Source organism: Callorhinus ursinus, unplaced genomic scaffold, assembly GCF_003265705.2.
Source record: "Callorhinus ursinus isolate GAN/ISIS: 27379988/994484 unplaced genomic scaffold, GSC_fseal_2.0 scaffold5, whole genome shotgun sequence".
NCBI classification, from domain to species: Eukaryota; Metazoa; Chordata; class Mammalia; order Carnivora; family Otariidae; genus Callorhinus; species Callorhinus ursinus.
Genome location: NW_027397067.1, coordinates 51,143,014 through 51,155,726, shown reverse-complemented (window position 1 = coordinate 51,155,726; position 12,713 = coordinate 51,143,014).

The window sequence follows — 12,713 nt, the reverse complement described above, 5'->3', positions numbered from 1 at the left end:
CAGGCTTCCTGGGCACACTAATGACAGACGCGTTTGTGCTAGTTCTATGCACTTAGAAATTATTTACCAAGGTACCCACATCTGAAAAAGATGATAGGCAAACTAAAGTACTTCCAGAGAATAAAAGCCACTATGGCAAAATAGCAAGAAAATGTGTCGTAGTAGGAAATAGCTGAAGGAAGCAAGGGAAATTCACTCATGCGACAAATAGTCACGGAGAACGTATGCACCAGACGCTGGTCTAGGACTGGAGCCTATTGTGATAAATGAAACAAGTGAGAATTACTCTCCTCCTGGAGTTTATATTCTGTGAGAGAAGACAAATAACAAATATGATAAATGATTAACATTTCTAGTACGGGGGCGCCTGGGTGGCTCAGTCGGGTCCCGCAACGCACTCCTTGCTCAGTGGGGAGCCTGCTTCTCCCTCTGCCTGCTTTTCTCTCTCTCTCTCTCTGACAGATAAATAAATAAAATATTAAAAAAATTTCTAGTACCTAAGGTAGCCATAAAGAGTTGGGTCTTCTGCTCTCAATGTGACACAAGAAGAATTCTCAAGCTTTGGGGGTCTTTTTTAAAGTATAGATAATAACAAAAATTTAGCCAATATCAATATATTGCACGTGGACTTAAGATACAATCTAAACATTCTTTAATAAACAAAACTAGACCGTACAAGAAAATTTCAGACAAACATTGTGATATTATTCACAATTTAGGCCACCGACATCATCTTGAGGTTAATATTTTTAATTGCCAGGTATTTGTTTCCTTGATAAAAGGAATCTTAAATGATTCCTCGCAGATTATTAGTCTTAATGTATAAATACATATAAAGTGACAGGTGTAGTGCTTAACATGGTTTAGCTGTCTCACAGGCAAAGAAGAAGGCCCTTCTGTCCAAAAACTCCTCTATCTCTGACATGCCATAGTGTCCCAAATTTTGGGCGAGGAGGCTTGAGTTAAGTGCAATATATAATGTATAAAAAGAGGAAGGGATATATGGCATTCTGGAAAAGGGAAGACTATGGAAATAGAACAAAGACCAGTGGTTACCAGGGGTTAGAGGTGGGGGAGGGGGGAAAGGATGGGTGGGTGGGGTACAGAGCATTTTTAAGGCAGTGAAGTCTCTGTGTGAAACTAGGACAGAGATACATGTCATTCATTATACATTTGTCCACACCCATAGGATATCCAACCCCAAAAGTGAACCCTCAACTGTGGACTTTGGGTGATAATGATGTGTAGATATAGGCTCATCCATTGTAACAAATATATACTCTGGTGTGGATGTCAAGAATGAGAGAGGCTATGCAAGAGTTGGGGCGGGAAACCTCTGTATCCTTCACTCAATTTTTCTGTGAACCTAAAACTGCTCTAAAGAAATAAAGTCGATTTTTAACAAAATAGCACTTACAGGCAATTTTAAAAATTAGTGGATGTGTTAAACAAACACAAAAGAGGAAGGGATAGAGCTAGGATAATGGTCAGCTAGCTGGAAATAGGAGTTATTAACTGAATACCTGGGGGGGGGGGGGCAGCAAGACGCGGATGTGTTGGAAAGAAATGTAGGAAGGAAAACTAATTAGCTTCTCCCTAGGGTTGATGCAGGGCACTGAAGGTCATACTTAAATGCAATGGAGCTTTATTATACCCAAGTTCAATTAAAGAAGCAGTTTGGTATTACAAGGAATCAAATAGTAGTTGTAGAAAGTGCATGGGCCTTGAAATCACTCAAAAGAATTTAAATCCCACCTGGGCCATTTACTACCTGGGTGATTTTGGAAAAGGCAAACTTAAGTTGCTTGTATGATAGTTTAATCATTTATAAAACAATGACTGCTATACCTAAGATTGTTGAGACCATTAATGGAATAAATATATATATATTTATATATATATATAGAGAGAGAGAGAGAGAGGCAATGGCCATCAGTTTCTTACATCTCAACACAAGATTGTTGCTTTTTGGATATGTACAAATACCATTGAGTGTATAGATGTAGAGTCTATTAGATTCTATGTTCATAAAGTGCTCACTGACTTAGTGACAGAATTCTCCTGTAGTTTCTCATCATTAAAAAAATAATTTTATTGTATTTTGAGACTTAGAGAACTCACCTCTGTTCTAACCACAAAAGCATTTTGAGGAAAGTGAAAGTCAACAAAGGAGAAGACAGGGAGTTACAAATGTATTTCTCAAAATGATAACTGAGTCTATTCTTAAATTCCACAATAATTCAGATAGCACCCAAATCTTAGCATGCAGTTGCTGCTAACAAGCAAGCAGGTCCTACTCATTGGCATCTCTTCCCCCTCAACAAGATCCCTCTCTTTAAATCAACAATAATTCCTCCCTTCTAAGCCCATCCAAAATACATCTATCTGATCCCTTGTAAAAATTTCCCAACACACGGACCTCTCAAATATGTTGTTCTAATGTGAGTTTGGGGCTCCTGGGTTAATATACAATGCTCTATATAACATATGCTTGTTAAAAAAAAGACTAAAACTAATGTACCCCAAGTATTAATGCTTGCAACCACTCTGAAAAATGGGTTTCTTTATTGACATTTTATAAATGAGGAAATTGAGAGTTGGAGAAGCTAAGTATTTTGCCTGAAGTCAAAATAGGTAGAAAACAATGAAGTCAGAATAACAATTCCATTCTGTCTCTCTTAAGAGGCCATGCCTTCTCTCATGCTCCACGGTCTCTTTATTTCAATGCAAATTTTACAAATATCTTCTACTTTTAGTTACTATTAGAATATGTTTTGTCTAAAAGCATTTATGCCCCTCAACAGAGGGGCATAAATTTAAAGTTTTAAAGTAGAAGCAGCTCAAATGACTACCCAAGCAGACATTATTTAAAGATGAAGACCCTATGTAAATAGTGAACCAGGCAGGAGCCCAAACTACAATTGGCATTTCCTTAAGCTCATGAAAAATGAGCCCTGAGTCTTCAATCCCACAACATGTGAGAAAATGAAACTTGCTCTGGGTCACAGGTGAGACTTATACACTCAGTAGTTATCATTATGTGCAAGAAATAGCATGAACGATGTCCCTTACCTTGGCACTAAAACGGCTAATATCCAGAAATTTTCACTTCCGGAAAATTTTGGCATTTCTCTAACAGTATTGAGTTTCTCAGGGCAAGTTGAAAAAGTCAAGATGCTGTTACAATTTCGCCATCTGTTGGTGATTGTATAGAATTACACAAATCAGTTGACAAACTTTTCCAAGTAACCGTTTTCTTTAAGTTGGTGGATTTTTTACTTACGGACTACGGTGTGTACAGTAATGGCGCATGAACACTGAGGACACAAGGAGTGAAAATGGGGAACCAATGGGCTACTAAAAAATAAAAAGTATGCTTATTGGTTCAGAACCAACTCACAAATTTTTGCAATGACACTAAAAAAAAAAAATCAACGAAGCTTAGGGCCCAAACACATAAAGAAAATTTTAAAAATGAATAACCACGTAAAAAATGAAACTTCTGTGTGACAATTATTGACACAAGACACAAACAGAACTCTATTAATCAGAAGGGGCAGGTTTTCAAGTTCGCTGCCACATTCTCGCCGTTTCCAGCAATCCACTCACCCAATATTTACTTAAAAACTCCCTCAACCAATACCTATTGGGCACCTGCTTTGTGCTAGGATCTGTTCTCTGAGCTGGAAATACAGTTGTGAACGGAACAAGTTCTTTCCCTAAACGAGCTTACAAAAAATAAATTAAAAAATATATATATATATACATCAGGTGGTGGTAAGTGATACAAAGATGAACAAACAGATAAGGGTATATAGAGTAAGGAGTACATGGATGATCAGGAAAGCCCTGTTCCCATGAGGGAGATAGAGTGGAGGCGTTTGAGACACAGAAGAAATGTGAAAAGGGAGAAAGGAAGCTACTAGCTTCAGTGATGGCAGTTCCGTAACACAGGAATGTACTCAGGCATTATTGTGAAGCAGAGGAGCATCTCTTACTACTGTCCACCTAGCTGCTGTCGTCCTTAAGCCGGTAACCCATCCCAGCCATTTTTTTCTGCATATTCTTCCCCTTGTTAGGCTTGGCTAGAAGGCTGACCTGTTAGGATTCATCTACAGATCTTAGGAAAGTCACCTTGGGTCATTTCTTCATCACTATCTGAATATTACCAGACTCAGCACTTTGCTTTTCATAGGAATATACACTGATATTTTCATGCTCCCACTGTAATACAGCGTGGACTAATGTAGGTTAAGTCAGCATGACACAGTGAAGAGAAATGCTCGACGAAGAATGGAAGAAGATAGAAAAGTCTGGTGCAATCTGAACTATTATAAATTCCTGCAAAAATGCATGCCTCACAGGCATCATATATATTTATATATTTAAAGATTTTATTTATTTATTTATTTATTGAGAGAGAGAGAGAGTGTGCAGGCACAAGTTGGGGGAGGGAGAGGAAGAGAGAGAATCTCGAGCAGACTCCACGCTGAGCACACCCAACACGGGGCTTGATGTCACGACCTGGAGATCATGACCTGAGCTAATATAAAGAGTTGGACGTCTAGCCAACTGAGCCACCCAGGTGCCCCAGCATCTTATATTTTTATATATGTAAAATTAAACTCATGATATTGACTCCTAGCATCCAAACTTGCTCTTCTCGTTATAATCTCTATTTTCATAAATGGCACCACCTCATACCCAGTTGCATATGTCTGGAACCTTGGAGTGATTCTTGACACCCACCTCTCTTATATCCTAGACTCCTAATCAGTCACTGGGTACTACTGATTCCGCAAATTATCTCTATCTCCTTTTACCCTCTCCTGTCATCTATACCCAAGCCACAAGTATTGCTCACCTGAACCACTATAACTGATTTCCCTCTTTTTGCCCATTCTATCCTTCCCTATTCACTTCGTTCTCTACCCAGAGTCAAAATTCTCTTTAAAAAATTTTGATGCTCCTGCCCTGTTTAAAATTCTTAGTAGCTTCCCACCGTCCTTAGAAAAACGTTCAAAATTCTTAGTATTGTCTCTTCCAAATTACACATCCATACACAGAGGATGTTTTAGACCCTCGGCTCTGTGAAAAGGTACATTAAAATGCCTGCTTACATGCGATAGAATCATATAGCCCATTAAATGTACAAAGTCCTATCCTAATAAATCCACTCCTTATCTTGATTTCCAAATTTTCTCAAACATCTCCAATTTTTTCAAAAATATTCTGAGAATGTCAACAGTATCAATGGGAAATTATTTTGAATATAACACTGTTAAGCAAAATACCTACCTACCCAACCATTTTCTTTACTACTTCCTTTCAAAGACTGTGGGTCCTAAATCTCTCACAGTGTAGTTTTCCAAATGTGATCCAAGTATAACTAAACCTCGAGAGAGAGGCAGGGTCGGTTTTCATCGGTCCCTCACTGGCTTTTATGACAGCATCACAATGATGAATAATAAGTAATAATAGCATGTATTGACCACCCAGGTCATTAGTTTGCTATCTAGTTGTCAATAAAAATGATAGACCAAAAAAGGAGAACTATTACAGTAGAAAAGGAAAAAACTGTCTAACATAAATAAATCTCTCACATAATATGAAAACAGATGTAGCTGAGTATCCTGAGTAGACCAATTATTATACGGCTATAGGCAAGTTATTGAATCTCTCTGAGATTCAATATCTCCATTTAAAGATAGTCTATTTAGAAAGAAGGAAAAGCTCTTTTAGGATTGAAAAAATAAATGAACTATATACATAGAGTAAGTGAGAACTGGCAAGAATTAAGCAAGTGTTAAACCTCTTAGACCCAACCACATTTAAATCAGACATAATAAAATCTTAGATTTTGTAGATTAAGGACTTTTTAAAACAATAATACTATAAAATAAAGACATTTTCCCCTTGTAATATTGAAATACCTCTGGCTTTAGAATCATTTTGGGAAGAACTGACCTGAAAAAAAATCCAGTGATTAACTGTGAATATCATTAGCTGAACTATGGCTGCTACTCTTGGGCAGAGCTGACCACAGTGAAAGGGCTGCTGAAATGTGTAGAACTCACTGAGTGAGTAAAAAGAGAATCACGCACCATATGTGCGCTGTAGGATCAGCTGGTTTTTCCCATCATTTGTCTTCAGCTGAGGACTCAGCCAAATTCAGCAACAACCTCGAGATCTATGAATGCATAACCTTCCAGATGGTGCTTGGACCCAATCATTAAGAACCCCCAATTTCTGAGTCTTTGAAGATGAGGCCCCAGACATCATGAAGCAGAGAAGAGTCATCACTCTATTCTTATTGTGCCCTTTCTGAATTCCTTTCCCACAGAATATGTGAATATAATAAAACGGTTGCTTTAAGCCAGTAAAACAACTAAAACAACTAATATGGGTTGGAACAGTTGTAATGTAATAGTTCATGGTAGAGAAACGTGGAACCTGGAAACAGAGAGCCTCCATGACAAAAACACGCCATTGGCTTCACGACTGGGTCAGATGGGATCCAAATGGGCCTTCAGGAGACTGTTAGTAAAAGCTGAAAACACCTCAGGGAGACAGCTAAAGGTTGGGCAGACAGAAGAAAGTGTTATTGGATATTGAAGGAAAGAAGATTCTTGCTGTGATGTGTTAGAAAGTTTAGCAAAATTGTTGCCCATGGTAACAGAGAAAATAGAAAAAAAAAGTCACATTTGTGTTAGACGTCTGGGACACATGGGTAATGCATACACAATGTATAATCACTTGTAAAGAAATCATAATGACTCATAAAGACCTTTAATTACTAGCTGTGGGCTGTTTCTGAGCCTGTGAACTGTGACTTTTGAGTTTAATCTCTTGAGATCTTTTTTTAAAAAGATAATCTCTTGAGATCTTTTTAAAAAAGATTTATGTATTTGAGAGAGTGTGTGTACACACGTGCACATGTGCACGAATGGGGGAAGGGGCAGAGGGAGAGGGAGAGAATGTCAAGCAGACTCCACGCTGAGGGCAGAGCCCGCTGCAGGGCGCGATCCCACGACCCTGAGATCATGACCTGAGCCGAAATCAAGAGCCGGACTCAACTGACTGAGCCACCCAGGCGCCCCTCTCTTGAGATCTTTTAATCTCCATTCCACCAAGTCTTACAGGCATTGTTAGGGGGCATACCATCTATGCATTGAGGTACCAAAGTTAATAACTAAGAAATTAAGGAAGATAATTTATTGGCATTTTTGTACTAATCATGAGATCAGAGAGAGGACATATACAAATGTGTTCCTTGTTAAATAACAGTAACGGGGCGCCTGGGTGGCTCAGTCGTTGAAGCACCTGCCTTCAGCTAGGGTCATGGTCCCAGGTCCTGGGATCGAGCCCCATGTTGGGCTCCCTGCTCCGTGGGAAGCTGCTTCTCCCTCTCCCATTCCCCCTGCTTGTGTTCCCTCTCTCCCTGTCTCTCACTCTCTGTCAAAATAAATAAATAAAATCTTTAAATAATGGTAACAATGTTTACATAAGGCTTTAAATTGACAATCGGTACTGACATAACATAATCTCACTTTGTCCTCTCAGTTACTCTGTGAAATAGTTGTCATTTCGTTTTTATATATGAAAACTATCCACAATAAGTTATTTGCCCAAATTTACAGCTAATAAGTGGCTGACCAAGGACTGTGTGCCAGGTTCTAGAATTCTAAGGCTTTTGTTCTTTCACTGTTATCAAGAATTCTATATAATCATTTGTTAGTGTAAAGTTTTTGATTAGAGATTCTTACATATCATGATAGTTGTGATTGTTAGTTTTTAAAGGACGGAATTTCATCAGATTGAGAGTCCCATTGTGTCCATTACATGCCACTCTAAAAATAAGATCTAGGGCGCCTGGGTGGCTCAGTTGGTTAAGCAACTGCCTTCGGCTCAGGTCATGATCCTGGAGTCTCAGGATCGAGTCCCACATCGGGCTTCCTGCTCAGCAGGGAGTCTGCTTCTCCCTCTGACCCTCTTCCCTCTCGTGCTCTCTGGCTCTCATTCTCTCTCTCAAATAAATAAATAAAATCTTAAAAAAAAATTAAAAAAATAAAAATAAGATCTATGCTGCAGCCAAGTTCTTAAGAGAATAGGGGAAAATATAGATTATTTCAATTAAATGTGAAGAGAGATACTAGAAAAAGTTATATAGGAGGTAATTATGCCTACTACCAGGTACTTCATGTACAGAAGGATTCACTGCAGGCTCCATTAAGTAATACTTATGGACGAAGTTTAATTTATTTATTTTTTTAAAGATTTTATTTATTTATTTGACAGAGAGAGAGACAGCGAGAGCAGGAACACAAGCAGGGGAGAGGGTCAGAGGGAGAAGCAGGCTTCCCGCCGAGCAGGGAGCCCGCTGTGGGACTCAATCCCAGGACCCTGGGATCATGACCTGAGCCGAAGGCAGATGCTTAACGACTGAGCCACCCAGGCGCCCCGAAGTTTAATTTAATTCATTGGAATTTAATTTCCATAAAACTTAGTAGAAATACGGGTTGTCAGAGAGCTGAAAAAAATCATCTAGTCTAACGACAGCTATTTTGTAAAGTAGAGTAAATGTGCCTTTCTTATCTAACGCTTTAGTTCTAAATTATTAATAAAGCAATCTGTATTTATTCTTTGTTGGTGCCCAAGGAAACTCGATGATTGAATTGATCTCAGTAAGCATTTCTTGAGTACAACTACACAGCACATACCGCAGAACCAGAAGCATGTAATTGCGTTGAGCCACGGTCCCTGATCTCCAGCGAAAGCGCCACAGAAACACCTTTATGACGGGGCAGATTTTGGCAAGTGCCACCCTGGAGGGATGATACATAATAGAAGAACTGGAGAAGAAGAGATTCAATCCAGACTTACACTGTGAGAGAGAGCCTGGATGAGGAAATAGAAGCGTGCTTAAAGCACTTAGAGACTTGAAGGACGACATAAACTCCTATTTCCACTTAAGTTCTATTGAACTCTTTCTAATATCCCGATTTGGTAGACTCAGCTTTGTAAATCCAAGTTCTCAGCAACAACTTTGTATTTAATTCTATATGTACTGATTGTTCATGAAAACTTCATGTAAATGATGACCAATGGCCTATGGTCATGACCTATAAGACAGTTTTTAATAAATTGCATTCATCTTCTCCACTAGACAATAGATAAATAAAACAAATAGTACAGATGAGTCCAAAGTAACATCTGTCCTGAGAGAAGCTAGTACAGAGGGAGATGGATCCATGCGTGATCCAAATGCACCTGTTAAGCAAACCGTGCTTAATTTACTCACCAGTCACAGCAGGGCCTGTGGGTCAGCTTGGCAGTCTAGTCTCTGAAACTCTGAGCACTGCTGGAGACTGGGAGAGATACCCAAGTGTGGAAAAGAGAGTTTTGATTTTTCGAGGGGAAAGGGAAAAGAAATTCCGTATACCAGTGAACTTGAGTTTGACCTAGGGCAATACCCTGAACTAGGTTATTTAAAGGGTGATTTGCTCCCGTTATGGGTTTAATTGTGTCTTTCCCCAAATTCACAGGTTGAAGTCCTAACCACCAGTATCTCAGAATATGGCTGTATTTGGAGACAGGGTCTTTAAAGGGGTGACTAAGTTAAAATGAGGTCATATGGGTGGGCCCTAATCCAATATGACTGGTGTCCTACACTTGATCTTAACCAAAAGTCCAAGAAGCGATATGACTGGTGTCCCTTTAGGAAGAAGACGTTAGGACATAGATACGCACAGAGGGAAGACTATGTGAGGACATGGGGAGAAGGTGCCGTCTACCGGGCAAGGAGAGAGACCTCAGAAGAAACCAACCCTGCTGATACCTTGACCTCAGACTTCTAGCCTTCAGAACTCTGAGGAAAAAAATTCTGTTATTTAAGCCACTCCTGTCTGTGGTTTTAGTTAAGGCAGCCCTAGCAAGCTAATACACCTGCTAAAGCTAAGTACTAATCACAGGGCGGCAATGTAAAGACGATGACCTTTAAAGTTACCACAATAAAAGCAGTATGATTTTTTTATGATTTTATGATTTTTTACGATTTTATAATTTTTTTAAGATTCTCTGTACTTATATCATTCAGAACCTGGTCATAAGAGATAAGTCACGCCAGTTATTTTAACAGAGAGAATTGAATCCAAAAATGTTAATTGAAAAAAAAATGTGTTAACTAGCTATCTTAATTTCCTGGGTCTCCCATAACAAAGTACCACCTGGATGGCTTAAACACCATAAATTTATTGTGTCTTAGTTCTAGAGGCTAGAGGTCTGAGATGAAAGTATCAGGAGGGTTGTTTCCTCCTGAGGGCTGTAAGGGAGTATGTTACAGGAGAGATGCCTGGTTTCTGGTAGTTTTCTGGCGATCTTTGGCATTCCTTAGTTTGCTGATACATCACCCTTATCTCTGCTTATTCACGTGGCATTCTCTGTGTGTGCATGTCCATCTCTGCGTCCACATTTCCCCTTTTTATAAGGACACAGTCATGTTGCATTAGGGCCCACCCTAAAGATCACATCTTAACTTGATCATCTGTAAAGACCTGTAGAACCAAAGCATTTAGGAGTCTCTTGTGTCAGGGAAAAAATGAAATCGGCCAATGCCAGGTGCATTAAGGAAAATGAAACTTAACCTTACCTAGCAGAAGTTGTAGGAATTTATAGCTCTTCTCAGAAATTAGTAGGGGATGCCAGCCAATCCCCAAACGCCAAGTCTATTCATGCCATCTCTGGACTTCCTTGTTCCCCTGACTCAGCTACCCTGCTCCAAATAGGGAAAAAGGCCACTTTTTTTCAACTGAAAAAAGCCAAGTAACTTCCACATTTACCCCATTAAAAATCCCTTAGTCTGTGAGCAACTCATTGCTCCTAGAGCCTGGAGTTTCCTGGCCCGCGGGTTGAAATCCTAGCAATAAACTCATTTTTCTCCTTTGTTTTACTCAGTGTGAAGAGCTTGGTTTCTGACAGACAGACTTTATTCCCAAATAAGACCCCATTCACCGGGAGGAGGGGTTAGGAACTCCACATCTTTTAAGGGGACATAAGTCAATCCGTAATATCAGGTAACCTAAAAGGCAAAGCATTTTCACAGAGCTAGTAACTGTAGGGAGAGCTAACACCCCTAGGGCCGGCAGAGCAAAGAGAAGGAGTTCATTACTCAAATGTCAAAGCCTGGAGAAGGGGGGGCAAGGAGCTGAAGCTCAGTGACGCGAGGAAGGGGCCCTGTGCGCAGCTGGTGGAGGGATCTCTGAGGAGCGCGCAGCGGGGCTGCGAACGTCGGGCAGGCTGGGTTCAGCTGCTGCGACACGAAGGCTCTGCTTCTGGGTGAGGTATCACCTGGGTGAAGCTCACAGTAACTGCAAGCCCAGAGGAAGAAGCCTCCTTCCTCCTCCCTTGGTCTGCAACGCCCCCTCTGGGCAGACCCTGGCAAGGAACAGCTGCCAAAGCAGAGATGGGGTCTGCAGAGACGCAGCCCCAGCATGGCAAAGCAAAGAGGAGATGGTTCGTAGCTGAGAAAAAAAAATAAATCTGTATCTGGCACATTGTTTAATTTGATTGAGTCAAGATCAGCAAATCACCCTGTGACGGATGGAGAAAAATGTCTAAAACTGTGGTCCTGCAAATATATTTTTTAAGATTTATTTATTTTGAGAGAGAGCATGGGGAGGGGCAGAGGGAGAAGGAGAGAGAGAATCTTAAGAAGACTTGGCGCTGAGCGCCTGAGCCTGACTGGGAGCTCGATCTCACGACTCGGAGATCAGGACCTGAGCCGAAACTGAGTGGGACACGAAACGGACTTCGCCACCCAGGTGTCCCCATGGTCCTGCAAATATGGACCCAAAGGTGTCGCAAAATTCCTGGATTTGTGGTTACTGATGTACAAATGTTTGCTTTAAATTCCTTATCTACTAAATGGATATGATAATAATAAATACCGTGTAGGATTGTTAAAAGGATTCATAAAAAGCACTTAGAACAGTAGATGACACAGGCTAAGTTCAGGACTCTTTAAATGCTAGCTAATATCTTATTACTCTCTTGTTTAATTAGATAATCAAAAATTAAAATATTAACGACATATTTTAGGGACAATATCTTCCTATACGGGAATTAATGAAACTTAAGAAAAGATTCAGGCATTTGCTCATTGCCAATAAAACACCTACAAATAAATATAGACATAATTTCTTCATAAACTAAAATCAAGTATTTCAGTCTTCTGTTAATCCTTAGGATTCCGTGGCTGGTCATTGCTTCTAGAACACAAACTTTGAGAAAGGAGAGTTTCTACTTAGGAGCAAATGTGACTGAAAAAAACAGAATGGCAAATAGATTTCATCATGATAGTCTACCACTAATTGATAGCGGCTACTTGGAACGCTGATCTGAGAATCTGAGGCTCCATCTGGGTTCGGAGGGAAAGGTGTTCAAAATTATTTAGCGATCTCTGCTAATGGCCCGAGAGAAGGCACAGGTGGAACTGTCCCCACCATGATTTTATCAACATTGGTAGAAAGTATGGCTTGAAGGTCAAAAACTCCATTCAAATTCTAGTTCTCTTTGCAATGCTGAGGACAGATAACACCCTCAATGGTAATTTTGAGGATTAAATGAAGAAAAGAAAGAGAAAAAGAAAGAAAGAAAGAAAGAAAGAAGGAAAGAAAGAAAGAAAGAAAGAAAGAAAGAAAGAAAGAAAGAAAGAA